Source organism: Triturus cristatus, chromosome 8 (genome assembly GCF_964204655.1).
Source record: "Triturus cristatus chromosome 8, aTriCri1.1, whole genome shotgun sequence".
Lineage (NCBI taxonomy): Eukaryota > Metazoa > Chordata > Amphibia > Caudata > Salamandridae > Triturus > Triturus cristatus.
Window position 1 is genome coordinate 710,622,098 of NC_140591.1, and position 21,097 is coordinate 710,643,194.

General features: G+C 43.3%; 1 long non-coding RNA gene across 1 annotated transcript in view; it reads right to left on the minus strand.

The window, feature by feature from the left end:
• The window catches only part of LOC146802567 (uncharacterized), a 123,811-nt gene extending 108,966 nt beyond the window's left edge, over nt 1–14,845 (minus strand). The window contains exon 1 of the long non-coding RNA XR_014967419.1: nt 14,635–14,845. This is a non-coding gene — a long non-coding RNA (uncharacterized LOC146802567). The remainder of the gene's footprint in view (nt 1–14,634) is intronic.
• Between the last annotated feature and the right edge of the window lie 6,252 nt (nt 14,846–21,097).

Here is a 21,097-nt window from a genome sequence, read left to right on the forward strand (position 1 = left end):
ACTTAATGCAGCAGTTGGAAACAAAAAATGGATCAGTTAACCTTTGCAAAGGAGCTGCCATTGAATAGCACCACAGGTGGAGCTTTTTGGTAACTTTTAAAGCATTTGACCAAGAAACATTTTTCACAAAAAAACATCTTTATAATATACAGTAGCTGGTGAATTGCGTTCACCTGCAGAATCGCATACCTCCAGAGGTAATGGCTATGCCCCATTTTGGAAGACTCATGGCATACCAAGCAAAAACGTGATTTCAGTATTTTGTGGCTTAATTGGTGATGTCAGTCAAACACACAAAGGGTTAAGTCCATTGACACCTCAGAATTCACTTTTACTGGATTGTATGGCCTCAAATGTTGCCACAATTCAATTTCCTAAGAACATATTTGCTTTCTTTCAGCGTCTGTCCTTTGCAATTGTGACATAATATCCAGAGTATAAAGCGAAACAGAAACTACTACATAATCGTTTACTTTTGGCTATAAAAATGTCTTTAGTCGCGTTTCTTTTATCTCACTGCCCCTTTTATAGTGTACAAGTTATCCCAAGAGAATAAAAAGATATTCTAGCTCGGTGTACAGGGTGATAATCGGTTAACTCTGCAAGGTACGGTATTTTTGAGAGGGCGGGAGAGTACAACAGAGCCCCTCAGAAAATACGCAATGATACAATTGTGCGCGATTTAATGTTAAATTATTTCCTAAATTTCTACATCAATATGTTTGCATTTGGTGTTGCATTTTTCAAAACTTGAAATTCGATTCCCTTATTATTAACTTCATTTACCAACATATTGACATGTTTTTATTAAAATACGGGAGCAGGATGAGAAGGGAGCAGGGGTTATAATCAATATAAACCACAAAGATACACGGACAGCTGAGTTCTGATGAAAAAGAAAGGTACCAGCTGTCAATGACTCGGGCAAAGTGACTGAAACTGTATACTATACCCATAAACCAGCATTTCAACAGTCTGGCGCTAGGATCAATTTAAAACATGCTCTCCCACTCAGGGTCGGAATGGGACAGTAAATAGGCCTGGGCACCTAAATAAAAGTGGCCCTCATTAGTGAATTGCATAGCTAAAAAGGTGCCCTATGTTTTCAAAATGGGGGCAGTTTTCGACTTGGAAAAGCACGCTGTATAAGGGATTTGCAAGTACAGAAGACTGAATGGATTCGACCTTACTGCGGGCAATGTTTGTTCTAATATTAGGAAAAAAACTGTAAAAATCGGCCAAGTATACCATAAAACAGCCCTCAAAGAGGCAAAAAATAATACACTGATCTGTCACTTCAGCACATAAAGCAATGTCTGATAAGCCCAATTTGCAGGTACGACCCTGCACCCAGGCAGTAAACCACATGCACCCCACACACTCACACACACACCACAAACACCTAGGAAAGTGCATTCCTATCATATTCACTATAGGGGACAGCATGACCCGATATTGAGGGCTTGCCAGTTACCACACAGCTCGCATTGGTCATACACAGTGTTTGGAAACCCACACGCTCACTGCAATCTATCCTATAAAGGAAACCCTTAAACATGTCATCCTGACGTACATTTAGCAGGGTACAATAACCTACAACTGCCTGAAATACAACTGCAGGGAAAACTCAACATTCAACACACACCACTCCCAGTACCCCGAGCTTGGACTGTAAACTGTGACTCCCACCCTCCATGGGTAAACTTAAAACCACAGACACACATCTAGTGTTGTATTTGTCTAGTCCAAGGCCACGTTGTGGTATCCTGGGTGTCATGGTGATACTGTGATTGTGACACCTAGATCTCTGTCTCCTGGTTATGACATGGGAATGTTCTATGTGGAGTTTCCAAGGTTTTGGAATGTAATGATTTGAAGTGCGGTCTAACAGCATAAACTGTTTGGAGCTAGAGCTGGCTGGGGTTTTGGATGGGTCCTAATGTACTTTGGATTAAACCTGCATGTTCCTGTTCAATCTCCTGACTCAAGTGTCCTTATTCTACCTAAAGGAGATTCTTACATTGGCGTAGTCGGCAGCTGACCAAAGAAGGACCCAACATACTCAACGAATCCTTATTGCAAGTGGCGAAAAGGATAGAACACTCCTTGAAGTGTGTCGACACTTTAAAGAAGGATGTGCAAGTCTCTGTTCAAACTGTTAAGGAAGGAAACACAAGTAAAAGTGTCTCTAAAGGTGATGATAATGTTAAATCAAAAACTAAACCTTTTGTTCCGAAATGTTTTAGATGTGACAAAGTTGGGCATTATGCCAATGACAAAAAATGTCCTGCTTTGAAAGTAATTTGTGCTAAATGTAAACGAAAGGGTCATCTCTCAGTGGTTTGTAAAACAAAAAATTCAGCTAACTATGTCAAGTCTGTGGAAACTGAAATTCAGGAAGAGGACTTTGTCTGTGGACAAACTGTAGTTCAGGTCAATTCTGATGTACAAGAAAATGTGGCTAGTGAGCGAAAATCGTGTCCTTTGGATACAATACAAGTAGAGGGGGAATCAACTAAAGTACTTTTTGATTCAGGGGCCAAGATTACTAATGTCTCTAAAGCATTTTTTCAGACTAAGCTTGCAGGGAAGGTCACACTGCTTAAAGCGGATATACGTCCATTGGCATTTGGAGGTGAACCCATACCACTGTGTGGATATTTTGTGGGTTTAATTGAATACTGTGGACGATATGTGTCGGGGAAGGTGTATGTCTCTAGAAAGGGGGACAGTTTCAGAAGCTGGTTCCACCAGGCTGATTTAGGGGTCATGTTAGACCCAGGGAATCCCTCTCCCATCATTCTTAAACAGAATGTTCAAACTGTTCATCTCAATCCTGATGGTGATATTGTGAATGATATTAAGAGTAAGTTTCCGAGAGTATTCAGAGAGGAATTAGGATGTCTTAAAGGCTTTAAATTGAACATTCCTTTACGTCCTAACTCGCACCCTTCTACATGCAAAGTTAGGGGTGTACCCTTAGCAGTGAGAGAGGAGATGAAGAAAGAATTAAAGAAGCTTATAAATGGTGGAATAATTGAAGAGGTCACCAACACTGAATGGCTTGCTCTGGTTGTCGCTGCACGCAAGGCTAATGGGTCTCTACGCTTATGTGTGGACTTGAGACAACTAAATAAGTGGGTGATTGTGGACAAGTATCCACTACCTAACATCTCGGAGTTACTCACATTACTAGGAGGGGCTAAAGTTTTCAGCACAATTGATTTAGCCTCTGCATACCACCAAATTGAGCTGGAGACGTCTTCTAGGGATCTGACTTCCTTTATCACGCCCTTTGGAACTTATAGATTTGTTTGGTCTAGTGTCGGCGGCATCTGTTTTTCAACGTGCTATGGAAAAAGTTCTTGAAGGGTGTGGTGTGGTTTGTGTCTATCAAGATGAGATTTTGGTTTTTGCCAAGGATCACAAGGAGCATAGGAAATTGCTTTATGATGTTTTAAACCGACTTGATAATGCCAATCTAACTATAAAATTAGAGAAATGTTTCTTTGCGACCTCTTCTATCCATTATTTAGGGCACACACTTTCAGGTGCAGGGATTTCTCCAAAACCTGAGTTAGTTGACACAATTTCTCTTATGCCACCTCCATCTTCCAGAGAAGAACTAATGAAGTTCTTTGGCATGGCAGAGTATTATAATAAATTTGTTGAGGGTTTTGCAGAACAATGCTCAAGTATGAGAGCACTTTTGAAGAAAGGTGTGAAGTTCAAATGGTCAGAAGATTGTGATAAGGAATTTGTTTGTCTTAAAAAGAAACTCAATGATGCACCTAACCTAAAAGGTTTTAGTCCTTCTAGAACATCTGTAGTATCCACGGATGCAAGTGTTAAAGGTTTGGGTGCAGTGCTGCAACAGGAGAGTGAAAATAGATTAGAAACCATTTCCTTTATATCTAGAGGTTTGAAAGATACAGAGTCACGCTATTCTGTAATTGAGCGCAAAGCTCTTGCTGTGTTTTGGGCCATCAAAAAGCTTAAGAAATTTTTGTGGGGAACTAAATTTTTTGTTAAGTCAGATCATAAGCCTCCATGTGAGATATTTTCAAAGAAAGGTATTGACCAAGTTTCTGATAGAATTAGTAAATGGGTGTTAGCTAAAATACATCCCTGGTACACAGTAGCCGGTGCTCTTTCTAGGCTTGTAGAGGGTTCTGTTAATGAAGAAGATGCTGATGATTGGATGGATAATGACTCACGTGTGTGTTGGTGAGTGCTGGTATCATTGATGAGAATCAATGGCGGATTAAGTTATCCTAGGATCTGGTATTGACTGAGGTAATGAATCTAATTCAGAATGGATGGCACAAGAAAAATGTTGGATCAAATGAAACTTCAAAGTTTTGGGGTGTGAAAGATGAATTGGGAGTGAGCAATGGTTTACTCTTACGTGGGACTCGGTTGATACCTCCTGGTGAAATCAGGAAAGTTTTGGTGGATATGGCTCATGAACTGCACTCTGGTATGTCCAGGACCAAAGAGAGACTTTGTGCCTCTTAATGGTGGCCCGGTATGGACTTACAGGTTGAAAGGGTTATCAGAGATTGCATGGTGTGTGCCACAAGTGAAAAGTCAAAACTTGTCAGAGTTCAACCTATGATTATCAGGGAACTTCCTTGTGGGCCTTGGAAAGAAGTAGCTCTAGACATTGTGGGCCCCATTCATTCTAACGGGCAACAAACTTTCATTTTAGTGCTTTTGGATTTGTATTCAAGGTGGCCTGAGATACAATTTACACCTGGTATAGAAACTAATCATGTGATTAAATTTCTTGAGACTCTCATGGCTAGAGAGGGATACCCAGAATCCATTTTGACCGATAATGGAGTACAATTGGTTTCAAAAGAAATGGAGATCTTTCTTAAAAGAAGAGGCATAAAACATAAAAAATGTTCTCTTTGCCATCCGGAAACCAATGCAATGGTTGAGAGATTCAATAGGGTAATCAAGGAAACAATCTCATTGGCAAAATGTTCAGGGGAAAATTGGAAAGAAAAGGTTTTAAAGAGAATTGAAGACTATAGGATGACTCCGCATAGTTCAACGGGTCAGTCTCCCTTTGTTCTTTTTAAATGGAGGGCTCCTTGTACTCATGTTGAACCTTCGTGGGTTAGACGTTTGGAAGAGTCTATTTCTGGTTCCTCATCTAATAAGAACACTGAGGGGTGGAGGAATAGAGAAGTTAAAAAATGCCTAGACAGGAAAGTCAATTTTGATGCAAGGAAGTCTACTAAACGTACAGAAGTAAAGGTTGGAGACAAGGTAGTTATTAGACTTCCAGGATCCAAAGTGAAATTCTCAAAACCTATGTATGTTATTAAAGTTTTTAATAATGCTGTAAGAACCAATGACCATAAGGTTTGGAATTTAGGAAGAATCTCTTTGTGTTCTTATTTTCATGTGGAAGGAGAGAATACACTGAGAGATGGTAGTGTCTTGTCTGACTTTCCAAGGAAATCTGCTAGGATTCACAGGAAGCCTGAATATTTGAAAGATTATATTTCTTGATCTGCTGTTCTCTTGTATTGTAAATATTACTTTCTCTTTCGTTTAAGTTTGATTACTCATGCACCAATTAATTTAATTATTTGTTTTTCATTCCTGTTGTTAACGGGGGAGGTGTGTGGTATCCTGGGTGTCATGGTGATACTGTGACTGTGACACCTAGATCTCTGTCTCCTGGTTATGACATGGGAATGTTCTATGTGGAGTTTTCAAGGTTTTGGAATGTAATGATTTGAAGTGCGGTCTAACAGCATAAACTGTTTGGAGCTAGAGCTGGCTGGGGTTTTGGATGGGTCCTAATGTACTTTGGATTAAACCTGCATGTTCCTGTTCAATCTCCTGACTCAAGTGTCCTTATTCTACCTGAAGGAGATTCTTACACACGTGGTGTTAGTTTTTTATGCAATTCACAACAACATCCAAATTTGTTGTGCAACATTGCACATGGGGTATGACACAGCTGTGAGCCACATCTATAAAGATTGACCTCCTGCCAGCAACGATTCCTCCTCTAAGGCAGAGGAGCGTCACCCCACTTCTTTAAGAGCAGTGCAGAAGAAAAATAAAATGATAATAATGTTCCGTTATTAACATTTTATTTTTAGTATTTATCTTGCCGTTGTGGTCAGGTTAGGGCGGAGCAGGGCTAGGCTCACGTCACCCAGCGGGAGGAGGATGTTTGCTGCACCTTAAGTGCGCATTACGGTTTGGCCAGCTGCCTAAGGCCAGCCAAACCGTCATGCGCACTTTGCATATTCTCCACCAGGTTGTAATACACAGCCTGGGTGGAGAACGTGCACAATCTCCTAGTCCCTCTCTGAGCGCCGAACCACTTCTCTCAGACCAATCAGAACTGTTGTAAAGCAGCGCCGTGATTGGCTAGGGGAGTCTGGGTGTGCTTCCTGGTTCCTGCGTCATAGGAGAGGCGGTGGCTGGTGACCGGCGAGCAGCAGGTAAATGTCTTTATTTTTTTCATCAAACCCTGTAGGTATGTGTACTGGTACAACTCAATGTCACATCCTTGATTTAAAGGACACCTTACCAGTGCATAACCCCTTTCGTGCCAGATAGTAAATAGCATTTCCTGCTTTGCGTTGCTTTGCCCGGGTGCAAAGGCTTATACATCTGGGACCAAAGGTTTTCTGGTTCAGACCTACCCATGTTTTTCATTCCGAGTTTGCTAAACTGGAGTGAGTGAGGCACACGGAAGCTTCCCTTTTGAGATAAAATGGACGATGCACGAAATCTAGATGGGAAAGGCAATACTAGCATTTTAGGAATGGCTGTGGGGAACACCAGCTGGTGGAGAGGTGTGTGGTGGGTAGAACAAAAATAATGATTCAGCACTCCAACATGTGGAAGGATTAATATTTTCTACAATTACAAGCAAAGTGAAGAGAAACACATCAATTCAGCAGGTTCTTGTTTCTTTGTTTCTTTATTGAAAAAAATCTTCTTAAAAATAACTGAAGCCTGCTGCTGAATTGATGTGTTTCTCTTCACTTTGCTTGTACTTGTAGAAAATATTAAACCTTACACATGTTGGAGTGCTGAATCGTTGCTTTTGTTATAAATGTATAGGATCTATATCCTTGGAGGTTTAAGGGGTATTGAGCCTCTGATTCTTTGCACCCCTATATATTGTAAAACATCACCATTTTCGACATTGGGATAGGTGCATTTGCAATTACCCTATACCCCTTGTTTTGTGTCTTTTGCAGGTGTGTGGTGGGTAAAGGCGATGTTTCTGTTACTTTGGTAGGTTCGGGTGAACGATGACAACAGAAGGTGCCTAGTTAGTGTTTTGTAGCTTATAAATACAAGAAGGAGCCGATAAAGTGAGGGAGCCATTCCGTGCAAGGATTGCATGCCTCATGGAGGGCACTGTGCACGTCACACCCAAAGTGCTGGTACTCAGTACCGGGCAGTACCGGCCCATTTAAAGCACCGCCTTCCATCAAGCATGCTATGCTCGCCACCTCCGTCCAAGATATAGAGCTAACCCTTGTCACCGTGGTGCTCGAGTTCACGGGAGAGGGCAATAATCGACAGTGTGCGTGTTTCCAAGGTGCTTCAGGGGACTGATAATATCAGGAGAGGTTTTAATGGCTTATCACCGAACCCTGTCCTTTAGACCAGCGTGCCTGCACCCAAAAAAAAATAATGAATGTGTCCTTGTGTAACGTGACTGGTGCTCATGCTAAGCGCTCCAATACCTTCAGGTGGAGTTCGCGCTATACAAGTCTGCAAAATATAAAGAAATAACATTAATTAAAAAATCCCACCCCTTTACCCCCTTCCGACTCCCACCTCACTAACAGGTACAACCGAGGAGAGGTGTCTTCTTCATAAAAGTTTTTACTCTCCCCCAAACAAGTTTCTGGACCGAACTCGCATACGAACTGTATTAACTGAAAACAGTTCTTCAAAGTTACAATACAGAGGATGTCTCTTTATTTTACTATTAAGAACCCACGTGGTACCAGAGTATGTCGTAAACGGCTTGAGGGCTGGTGGCTCTGAAAGGGAAGTGAGGTATAATAGGGTGAGCAGACGTCCAGGATTTCCCCGACCGTCCCGGTATTCGGAGGACTGACCCGGTGTCCTGACACTTTTTTAAAGTTGAAGTAAATATCCCGTTTTTTGGGGAGAAAGGTCAGGTCATTCTGCAAAGCAGAATTTAAAGTTATGGTCTCCGTTTACAGCGTCTGAAGACTGAAAGTAATGTATCTATTTCTGTCAGGGAGCAGGGGGGGGGGGGCGGCTGCAGACACTCAGCAGAGGGGAGACGCAGGGGGAGCTCGGGATGGAGGAGGTCCTGATATATATATATATATATATATATATATATATATATATATATATATATATATATATATACACACACACACACTTAAACTTACAAGCCTAGTCTGTGTACACAAATGTAAACACACATGCAGCTACAAACCTATTGGGTGTGCGCGTATATGCATATATGTATTGTGCACATATTTACAAGGCTCTGCAAAAAACGGGACAGGCCAGATCTAGAAGTAGGCTTTAGAATTAGTCCTACTTTTATTTCTGGCTGGTCCCGGTTTTTTGCTTCTCAAAATCAGGCAACCCTAGGTAACTTAACATCGAGCGGAGCCGGAAGTCTGACACCGCACAGGGCCCAACTCGAGGAGCGTCCTATCTTTCTGATTTCTTGTATGCTATTGACAAATAGAAAGCACTTCGCAGGCGACTTCTGTGGTCAGACAGGACTGCCAGGAATGCAGGCTCGATGTGCACTGGGGCAAAACGCTGGCATGAGCACACCACTGTCCGCCATTCTCCGTTTGTGTCGCACCTGCCCCTGTGCAATTCCATGCGTCTGGAATGTGTTTCAACAGTGTTCTGTGTTTTCTGTTGGCACATGACATTTTCAGAGAAAACATGCAAAAGTGCAATGGAAAAGGCAAAAAATGTCGGTGTAGTAGGAAGAAATTACAACAACCTCTATACTAAAATCAGATTTGACATTCGCTCTAGATAACGGGCCTTCGTGTTATCTGGCTCAATTTTACTCGTCTTTCTCGACGTTAGAAGGATGAAAGGCAGAGGTGCCCCTTAAACAATGATTTGCTGTGTAGCATGTAACATTAGTAAAATATTATGGTAAACGTGCTTAGCTAGTGTGCACTGTAATATCCGAGGGAGGGTTGGGTTCACTGAATCATAAGTGAACAATGGTGCGAATTCATTTTAAGCAGGAGTCAGAAATGGATTTAAAAATATGGGTTTTGGACATATAATGAACTGGGGTTAGGGAAAACGTCAGGTGGCAATTTATAGAGACGTTTGCTTTCCAGTTAATACGTTTTACCCACTAGAAGGTTTCCGTGCACCCCTTGTTTTTTTACACATAATGAATAGTTGTAACTGGTGAATGAACATTTCTAACAGATAAATATTATTTAAGGGAAATGGTGTGGTTGAATTATGTCCCGGAGTATATTTGGTGCCTGTATGTATTATTTCGCATTGTTTGGTTTAATGTATATGTACAGGGGACATTGAGGGGAAATGGTCGGGTAGGTTCGTTCACATTGCCCTGGCCTTTGAGCGGATATACATTCGTTATCTCTAAACGCCTTTTAGAGAACATTCACTTTACTCTGGTACCTACAGATTCCACACAAATGTCGTGTCATTTGTTGCAGGACAGGAGGGCCGAGGGTGCCAGTAGGAAACCATCTCTTTTGTTTCCGTGCATTGCCCCTTTTCGTTTACTCTGGTTTTTCGGTAAGCCGTGCTGCTGCTGTCACGCCTGACAATAATGTACTTTTTCCACGCCACAGCCCGCGCACCAGCCGCTGAGAGCGGCAACGCTCCTCTATTGGAGTCTCTCGTTCGAAAAAAACACTACTTAAAGATGGTCGCCGAGTTTCGCATTGAGACATACAAATGTTAAGCAACAGAAATGGCGGGCTCAACATTAAGGCTTCAATTGGTGCAAACATTTTAATGGTTTAGCGAGGGGAGCATCTGTCAGTCAGCTGCCGGTGACAGCCTGCCACAATTGTGTCACTTAATGGTGGGTGTCAGGCTAAGTGCGAAACGCGGTGGCAAACAGATGTCAGAGCCAGCGCTCGCCTGCGTGGGGGCTGCGGAACCCACGCGCGGATCCCGGCGAAGAAAACATTGATACGTGTTAGTAAACCCCTAGTCAGCACAGCTACAATGACGCCGCTGCCGTACCTATGGCGGGTGAGGGTTTTTGAAGGCCTTTATGTCGCGATATTGGGGTGTATCGTGTCACAACACTAACATGCTGACGCGTCCCCCAGAAAAAAATGAACACTGATGCTCTGGCAATGTCGGCCATGTGGAGCAGTCATGCCGACTCCTGCACACGTCTGTGGTCTGTGTGCAGAAGGAGGCGACTGCTCGCGACATGCTGCGATATCGCCGACTGAAATCCAGGTGCCATAGGAATTGGGCGTTGTTCTCAAACTGTTAAACGGACTCGTTCTGCACACCCACATTTCATGCGACCCGCGTGCAGAAGGAGGTGTCAATTTGGGGAGGTGTCACACACTGAAATGCTGTCTATGTCGGAAGACACAGAAAGAACGGGGAGACGCTCGCAACATCTGAATACGTGCTGCTGGGGGTGCGCTTAGAGGGAAACTTTTGCGCACGTGTGCGAAGGTGGGCCCTGCTCGCGATATAGTGGGGTGCCGCACACCGAAATGCTTTCTTATGGCAGGCGGCGCGGTGGGAATGGGGTGGTGGTTTTACAACCGCACGCGCGCATCCTATCGGATGTCTGTGCGGAATGGAGCATCTGGGCGCGACTTCTGCCAAGGGAAATATTTGTGAACCGGAGATCACAGTTGTTCAACAAGCAAAAACAAACATGGAGCTAAGTGTATTCTGATTGTTATAGAGCGACTAGTACCTCGTCCTTTTTTAAATAAACTAGAAAAACGGTGCATGCAGAACCCTTACAACAAATTTTGTTAGCACATAAAGGCAAGGACAAGTAGGGGCTTTCCCGGCGCAGGGTTTACCTACGTATAAATATAAATTTAATTATATTTGCACACATTTTGTTTAACCAGCGAGGTAATCGCGTCCGAGCTTGCCACATCTCGGAAATCAAATTTCTGAAATGTAATTGACAAATGACACTAGAATGAGTCACGTAAATGAAGGCAGCATACAAACGTTAAATCATCTTTAAAACGAACATGGAAAATCATTGTAAATGTTGCATTCACGCTATCAGGGAATGGTGTATACATTGTAAGCAATTTTTCTTTGCTGAGGTGGGTTGGTGGGCTCTGGGAAAGTGTTTTTGTGAGCTACAGCCATACATGGTTGACTTCCTGTTTTTAGATATACATGGTATTGCGCACTGAAATCCAGTCGGTTTGCGTTGTGCTATATAAAACAGAAATATAATTGTTTAATAAATCCGTAGTTCCCGGATTCTGGGGTTCATTGGTGTCACCTGTAAGCGCACCTCCTCAGTACGGATCAATGAAAACGAGCAGTGCGCATTCAAGCAACACAAAAAATAATTCATTCAGTTATGCAGGTGGGCATTATGACACCACATGTGCCCACGTCTCCCAGTTGAAAATGTCACGAAATACATGTATAAATGAACATTGTTTTTCCAGGTGTCCTTCCTCTTCTTGAAAAAAAAAAGTTTTGTGAAAAACAATTATAATATAACAATATATATATATATATATATATATATATATATATATATATATATAACAATATATATATATATATATATATATATATATATATATATATATATATATATATATATATATATATATCTACCATGACAGTGTAAGTAAATGTGGCCCAATAGCAACTGTACGAATAACCACACATGTATTACTCCAACACAATGGTCGAATTTAAGTTGATAACCATAGTACAGCACAAGTGACTTGGGAACAGCACTTTTTACTGCCTCGCAGATTATAGGTCACATTCCTTTCCACAGAGAAACAACTCTGCTAATAGTCAGGCCTCTTCATGCGATTTCACCATATTGCACAAATGTAACCCTTTGCACTCTGGCTTAAGTTAAATCTATTTTGATCAAACAAGTACAGATGAAAAAACATACCATAGTATAAACCACATATGCTGATGTGTATAGTACAATATTCTGTGTATTATGATTTAGGGGAGGTGCATCATGACATCACGGCTGATTTGAGACTTTGACCTTTTTCCTCTTATGGGCCATAGCCCCTCCCCCCCCACACACACACACACACTTACGTGCAAGCACGCGCGCACACAATGGTGAGTAGTGTGTGAGTGGTGTGTAGACAATCCATGATTCGTGCTGATGGAGCCATTACTGAGCCAAGATGCCCTTTGGGCATTTAAGCATGGCAATACATAACATGACTTTCTGTGGATTTGTACATGTTACAGAATACTGGTTGTTCATATGTAGAGGTTATGGACAACAATGTGTAACCAAAGCCAGACGCAAGGGTTTAAATCTGTGCAGCAAGATAAATAATCTAATTCAATATTAATTTTCAGTATGGGCCAAGTACTGTTCCTCCTTAAAGTGACTTTTAGTGGGATGTGCCAGGGAGTAAGCAGCGAAAGCTGAAATTAGTTAATTTGCATTAGGTTAATAAAGTTAAATATGGCCTTTGCATATTAATTATTAATACGGGAATGGAAAGTTATTGGCATAATTGCTATCAAAAGCGTTTCATTGGGCCACTATTATGTTTAAAGGCCCGGCAGAAACACACACGCCATATCAACGAATATACATGTGTCTGTGAGACATTCTACCTGTACTAATAGACTCACAGTGGCATATTGGCGTACACATTAGAAATTCTACAATATTTTAGTACAGATTAATTTATTTAAAAATCTCTAGTCCTGTCTCACTGACTCCATTTAAAAATCAATTTACAAAAGAAAAGTGGTGGGTCCATAATCACAATGTTCCATTAAGAAGGATTTATCTCCCTGCACGCATTTAACTCAATGTGTTCTTGTTCGATATCTTCATTACAAAACGCTTACAAATGGGAAAAGACCATGGCATGCAGTGCGCGGGCACTCCGCAAACAGTAATACATTATTTATTACCTTTGTTGAGGAAGAGGCGGGTCTGGCCCACTGGCTCCATGGGACACATTGCGTACAAGTGCACAAGAACACACACTGAACAGGAAAACTTAAGTGATTGGATATTCTCAAGAATGAGACCTATACGGTGCACTCGGGTGATCTGGTCTCCCTGGTCTTTGCATGCGGTCGCAACAATCTGTCTATGCCTTCCCTGCTAATGCTGCGACCAGTGCTTTAAATGGGCAGGTTCTGTCCGGAACTGAGCACTAGCACGTCTCGCTTCTTTATTTTGGTAGGGAGCTCCCTATAAGTTAATGGTTGGGGGGGGGGGGGGAGAAATAGCCCCAATCCAAATCAGTTAACAGCCCCCCCCCCCCCCACAGTACAATGTTAGCAATAGTAATCCGTGCCGCCCATATCAGATACAGCAAGAACCCATCTTCTTCATCTACCGCCCCTCCTCCCTCGCCTACACAGTCCACTTCTTAACTTCAAGGACAACTACTGCCCCATCTCTGTTACCATCAACCATATTTGCCCCTCTTTCTATAGTACATTCAGCTGGCCCGCCCCTCCCGTCTCCACCGCCCTGGCCACATCACACAGCTCTTGCCCTTTCTCCATACTCGCCAGGTCCTTGTCCAGTCTTCCCTTCCTGTACCCTTTCCAGGTGTGGCAGAGACCGCCCCGTCCATATTTTCCTCTGAGCCCCTTCTGACATGTATTACTACCCTCTTTCAGCACCGATCGCTCCACCACACCCCCTATGCCCCTCTTGCAGTTCTGTTGGCGAAAGCCCCCAACTTCCTCCTGTCGACCCCTTGCCACCCTTGTGTTACACTTCACGCCCCTCCTACCAATCTCAGCTATGCCAGCTATTGCATGTATGCCTAACAGCAGTGCTGACATTTGAGATGCTATCTCTGCAGCATATCTCGGCAGCATACAATGCTATCTCTGACAGAGAATGCGTATAAGATGCCTAAGCATCAGTGCGTTGACTGTACACGCAAAGCCACTCCCTAAAAATACTTCTCATGAAAATGCCCCGTGAACAACACAGGACACCTCTGTGTATCTGCCCCGAGTATAGCGATTGCCCTCTGTGCCAGTGTCGTAAACTGGCAGATACTCTCCGGTACTGAATGCCGGCATTTCTTTCATTTGAAGGAGAGAGTAACTGTACTTCTCAGCGTTGCCGCAATGCATTTAATATGAGAGTACCGGCACTTCTCAAGCGCAAACAGGTAACCTAAAGAGAGTAGAAGCACTTCCATATCTCCATTTGAAGCACTGTAACACTTCCATATGCACCGCGTCACATTTACCGTTAATATGGGGGGAGGGGGTTCTGTTCCATCCACCGCCCCCTCACCCCCGACCCCCTGCAGCTCGCAGGCCCTGTCCACTGTGCCCCTCTTCCCCCGTGCCTGTCCTTAGCTCGCTCGCTGACAGCGCAGACACAACATCCGTCCCGCCTCGGTCTGCCTGGCGCGGCGTTACCTGGATAGATACAGTCAGAGGCTCCTTCCCCCTGTCAGTCTCTGGGGGCGGCTCGGCCCCGTCCGGCTCCCGTCAGCCTCAGTCTGACAGGAGAGGGGCTGCGGCGGAGCAGCGCGCCGGAAGCAGGAAGAGGCGCGAGCGACTACAGTAGCCCAGGGAGCGGCAGAGAGCCGTCGCGGACGGTGCCTCCCCGGAGAGGCTGCCAGCTGCCTCTGGCGCCCTCCGAGAGTTCAGCCGAGGACGGCCTCTCCGGGAGCCCGGTCCCGGGGTGGGGTAGGGGAGGGAGACAAAGCAGGGGCTGAGCGAGGATAAAGGAGATGGACGGAGGGTGCTGGGGCGTGGGGGGGAAAGCGCGTATTTGTCAGGCGGTGCCATTCACCGAGGCGCTGCTGGAAGCAACACTACCAATTACAGTGAGAGAGTGCGTGCGTGCTGGGGGGAGGAAAACAATACACCTAACATTGGGGGCGCGAAGCAGACTATCAAAGGGGCGGTGGGGGTTATTATTGGTGGGAAACCACTCACGTCTGATTGACGTGTGGAGAGAGTTCATGCTCAAGCCCCGGTGACAGGTGAGGGTTAGGAAGGGCCAGTGAGGTGCGGTAGAAGGGCTATGGCGGTGGTGGGCTTCAGGGCGACTTAATAATGAGCGATTACGGGAGAGAGTGGGGGAAGCAAGTAGGTGCTGTGTCCGGCAGATGGAGGTGAGCCGGGAAGAGGAATGAAAATAGAAGCATTTTTCTTTTAAAGATCGTAGGATGGAGAGTTTGAGACTGAATTTGAAAAAGCAGGAAAGTGAGGGGAGTGTGAGAGGGTAAGTGCAAGAAAAAAGGTGGAGCAAGTGGGGAGAGGTATCGGTGGAAGAGAGAGAGGGTGCAGAAAAAGGTTGGCGGAGAAGTGAGGAAAGGAGCGGAGGGAGAAGAGTCCGGACTCCGCCTCCTGCGACTGCAGCGTCCCAGCTGCTCTGGAACCAACTGCTCGGCTCCATTCACCGCCGAGAGCGTGCACAGAAAGTGGCTATTTATTAGAATACTTGTTTGCCATTGTTCGGCGCCGCACAAAGGCCTTCCATTGTGCCGGGGAGAAAAGGCCCTCTTTTTTTCCAAGAGAGAAACAATAACTTGAAATTGTCTTCAAAGTCTTTTCTATCAATAATAAAATTCATTTTTTTTGTCTCTGGCTCCTAGTGTATGCGTGCGCGAATGTGCCGGTCTGTGTGTGAGCACGTATGCCGGCTACTCCTGGCTCTGACAAAACCGCTCGGTGAGCTGCTGGGAACGTAGGACGAGAGCTATGAGGTTTGGCTATACATATATCTAAGCATGAATGTACACATCTTAAAATAACAGCATGCACGTATTCGTCCATTTTGCACCAGAAACCATGGGCGGAATACCTCTTCTGATACCAAGTTCGAGCTGCAATTGGGAAGAAGAAGCCGAGGCGGAGGAACAGTAAGTGTGTCACGTTTGGGGACGCCTATCTGCTGGGAACTGAGGGTGGATGCACCGTCTCTTAAGTGGGAGCACTCCTATGCGTAAAGCTCTTCAGTGCATTGTAGCCTGGCGTTGTTCACTGCGTTGGTCAGCCTTGTGGGGTGGGTTTGGATTTGAGGTGCCTTTTGGAGACAGACAAAGGAAATGTTGGGGCTCCGATTCTTGTAGGTCGAGTGAGTGGAAGAGCGCGGTTGACATTAATGAGGGGTGAAAGGGAAGCTGGAAGAACCCACCACCACCCGGAAGATGTGGGTGCTTTTTCTGTTTTAATGAAACTCAACTTGGCCAAAACACACACATGCAACTGGCCTCGTGCCACAAGGGTGACTTTCAGCCAGTCGTGTGTTTTCAGCCAAACCCACTAAGCATGATGGGACTTTTAGGCCAATGCCTATAACCGGGAAGTGAAACAAGTCCCAACATTGTTAGTAATGTGGGCGTAAAAAAGTCAGGAGTGGCTCCAGGGCCAACAAACAGCTATGAATTGTTAGTAACATGTTCGGGGATATATCTTATTATCAGTTGCACTATGCTTATTTCTTTTTCAAGCCTTTATGCAACATGCATGTTTGTGATGTTATTTCTTTAAATTTTAGCAACTAACAACGAAACTGCCAATACGAAATCATTTGGGACGTGGCCCCGTGTATATACGTTTTTAACATAGGGCTGCGCATTTCTTTATGTACAAAAACTGATACTCAGTGACGTCCCTACATCTACTCCAGCCCCCTCCACGCGCTGCAAGGTGACACTGGGGCACTCTAGCACTCCCTGATAGGAAATCCTCTTCTCATTGGGTTTCAATAAGCACAACCATGCGATCCATCGATCAATCAATACAAAGCTCAAGGATATCTCAATCCCTCCTAGAACCATCGATGCAGGCCCGTTACCCCCCCCCCCCCCCCAATAAAACGCAGAGATCATTTGATTGTTTGGAGGGGTCAATCGCAGCTTCCTGTCATTTATTTATTTCGCAATCAAAGGCATTTTTCTGGAGTTTGAAAGGAAAGGTGCAACGTGGTTGTTTTGTTTTGGTCGATCAACAGGCGTCGAGGTCAGGATCTGCGGCTATTGATTGTGGGGCGGGGGGAGGGGGTGGTCGTTTGACATCCTCTGTTTCCAGAAACAGGTGTTGAAACATGATAGCAGCTACAGTTAATGGGACCGTTGCAAGACAGACTTGCTCAATTGATTCCACCCGATCTATTACTACTTTGATATAATTTGAACATTTGTATACAGTTTATAAATTGTATTAGGTCTTTGCATATCTGCTCATGCACACAAAGTTATTTTTAAGCTTGACTTGGCAATCATACACTACTGATAGCATGATGATAATCAGTATTAGAGATTTTTTTGGAACACATGGCCCACATGTGCTATCTATCTATATATCTATCTATCTACAGTCATTCATATATATGGAAGAAGGGCGTACATGGGGCATGACGCATGAGTTGCGGCTGTTGAGTGGGTTATGATTCCCCTGCCCTCCCTGAGCAATGGTAATACATAGCACATTGCTCCCTGCTCTGTGAATCTGCATATGCGGTTCCTGCATTTTTGTTTTTCATGTGTGGAAGTTATAAACAATGGTATTTACCATGAACACTAGGGGTATAATGCATGCAGCGAGATTCAATGGGAGTGTGATTCCAGATGTTCTTCATCTGAAGCGATGCTAACATGGAAGATCATAGACATAAAGTATTGTGTTTTTTTTAAACACAGCCTTTGATGTTTACACCGAAGTTATCTGTGCAGATTTATGTTGATAGGTGCACTGCTCGAAAGAGATGTTTTAGTGTGCCACATTTTCCCTCACATATTACGAATCTGTGTGTGTTTATACATTGTGTCAGTGATGGTAAGATTAGGTTTCACTTTTTGTAGGGATTAAAAAAACATGTTTTTCCTATAGCTTTAGCAATTTTGAACCATCTCCTACCAATTCTGGAACACCCTACTGGAGTTCACATTTCACTGGGCACGTGGAGCTTAATAAATATAGGTCAGTGTTTCAAACATTTTTTTTTTATCTGTGATATGAGAACTTTTCTTGTCTGCAGTTACTATTATGGTCTTGAATATATTCAATTTACTGACATCAGAAGTATTGAGGACTGATTTTACCTTGCCAGGATTCCAACCTGTGACCTTCAGATCACTGCAGATTGCATCACTGAGCGTTATGGGTGGGTAGGTTGATAATATAAAAGTATAATTAACAATATTTAAAAATGCATATAAAACTACTGCGGACATGATGAACATGATGAACTGATGAACTTCGATTCATCTGGTCTTGAGATTAAAGATTTTTAAGAAGGTCTTACTTAAGCTATCAGCGGCGGCCAGCACAGGTAAACGCTGCGGGGCAGGGTGGGAGCGGGTGGGGGGGGGAAGAGTCGACAGACGACAGTATAGGTATAATTACATTTATAAATAACACATATTCCTTAGTCTGTCGGCTTCCCCACCTCTGCTCCCTGCCCCGCCTCACCGTACTTACCTCTACCGGCCGCCGCTGTTAGCTATAATGTGTGGACAGAACAACTGAGGTCAAATGCAGACATTGTTTGTGTACAATTTCATATAGACTATTTCCGAAAGTTATAACAAATGTATAGCATGCAAACATGCATACAGCTCGACATGCATACAAATATGGATCATTTTATAAACAAAAAAGATGTACATCAAACCGCCAGCTAAATAAGTTTTGAATCATAGGTTGGACACACTTACAGGCAGCAGCAGAATAACCCCACACATACATGCTCAGTCCTGCGGATGATCCATTTGTTTGACACAGACAGACTCAACATTAGTAGGACATTTGGATTTTTTTTGCTTTTAAGCATATAAAAGAGTCAGAGAAATGCCAAATTAACACATATCCACACAAAGATCACACACATGCATGTGCACACATACCCGCACACAAACAGACACAAACACCCCCACCATACAAAACCTGACACACTGTTTCACACAAGCCAAATAAACATTAATACTACATTTGTGACATTTGCATGTTTATGCATGTACACTCCTAAATGATTTAATCACATATCACATATACATCAATTCAGACCTCATATGCACACAGACACAAAGTGCTTAGTTTGTGCCAGTGGTTGCAAGCAGTGGGCAACATCACTCCTTTTTGGTGATATGATCTTATTGTTCATCATCAGACTATGTGCCATCACAACAAAGAGAAAGTCTGAAAAGGGAGAAAGAAATAGAATGATGGGAACACAGACAAATGGTAAAATAAGGGATTTATAAAAAGAATCTGCAAGATTGAGATAAAGAGACAGGAAGTATAGGGTGGTGGGGGGAAGAGGTATGAAGTGGAATCAAGACTTGACAGCGTGGAATTTGGCAACCTGGGCAATTAGAATTGCCAAGTGAAGGCTCATAAGAAAAACTTGGGGCCTCTACACTTGTCTTTTTTTAAATTAAGCATCACACACACAAACACTCTCTCTATCTCTTAACCACAACAACCAATTCAACATCTTTTCCACTGTTCTACACGGACAGGATATTAATTTGTACGACATTTGTTAAGATGCACATAAACACTTCTCTTGAATGTATCATCTAATCAAATGAACATATATACATCTGAGAACTTAATGCAGGCGCAACCCTAACTGAATCACTAAAACAGAGGTAGCAATTATAATTAACTTTAATTCTTCACAGGTGTTTGGCCATTGGGGAAAAGTTGATTCCATGGCTAGTTTTGCTTCCACAGGGTACAACCCTTGCATTGCCCACGGAGGTACAGGGGATGGGCCTGGGTCAGGGATGGCCAGGATCTTTTATGGCAGCGTAGGACCACTCTGCACTAGAGCAAAACTTTTTGAACGACAATATCCAAGACCAAATTCCTATGTGGCTCAGAATAAGCATGTTAGTTGTCTTTAATTCTAAATTTCAGAAAATTGCACTGATATCCAAAACATAATCCAGTGACAATAATTTACAGTGTGAAACATTGTTTACCCTTGGGAAGAACCAATGATTCACATCCTTGAGTTCCCATCACTGCATACCATGTCTCCGTTGGGCAACCCTCTGCCCAATACTTTTTTTTGATAAAACCAAATCAGGTTTGAAGCCCCTCCCAAAAAGGGACTGTGGTCCAAGAATCAAACGGGCATCCAAAACGTTTTTAAGGAACCCCACAGGCCCCTGCGACACCCTTGTAGGAAGATGTCCCTGTGCAATCGTACCGGAATAGTTTTAGTCCAGTTGGTTTATATGAAGCAAAAAAGCAACAGAATGCAATGAGTAGTTATGAGAGCCTAGAACTAGATATTTTGGAGGAAAATAGTGGATTTAATTAACATCTCCTTTTTAAATTAGTACCATTATCTCACTACTACTACTAATAATAATCCGAATAAAAGCAACAACAAATAACAAGGTTATTAAGGATATCTATATCTGTATATGGCCTGCCAAAAGTAGTGTGCAGCAAGGGGTTGGGTGGAGGGCTGGCCCGCAGGCCATGCACAGCAGGGGGATGTCCATGATGGGGTGAGGAGCAGGCCCTGTGGCCAACCCTTCACTGCACACTGTGTCATTTAACACATCATGAGTGATGTAATATGTGAGGTCATAAACAAAGCATGGCAGAGGCACCAGCTATAATTTCCTCAGAAATTATAGTGTGAATATTAGTGTATTTTTGTGTTTTTAAATATTACTTTTAATTTTATGTCGACACCTAACTATATTGTCACTTTGTCATTGTTTTTTTCACTTTAACTTCTAGAGTATTTTTAATGTAAGCTAAGATCGTATTACCTTACCTAACTACAGCATCGCTTTGACCTTTGTTTGCTTCAGTGAATCTCTATTTTTGTTTCAATGTAACCTAATCTCTTTTTGCCATACCTTACTATAATGTCACCTTAACCTTTGTTTTTTCAATGAAC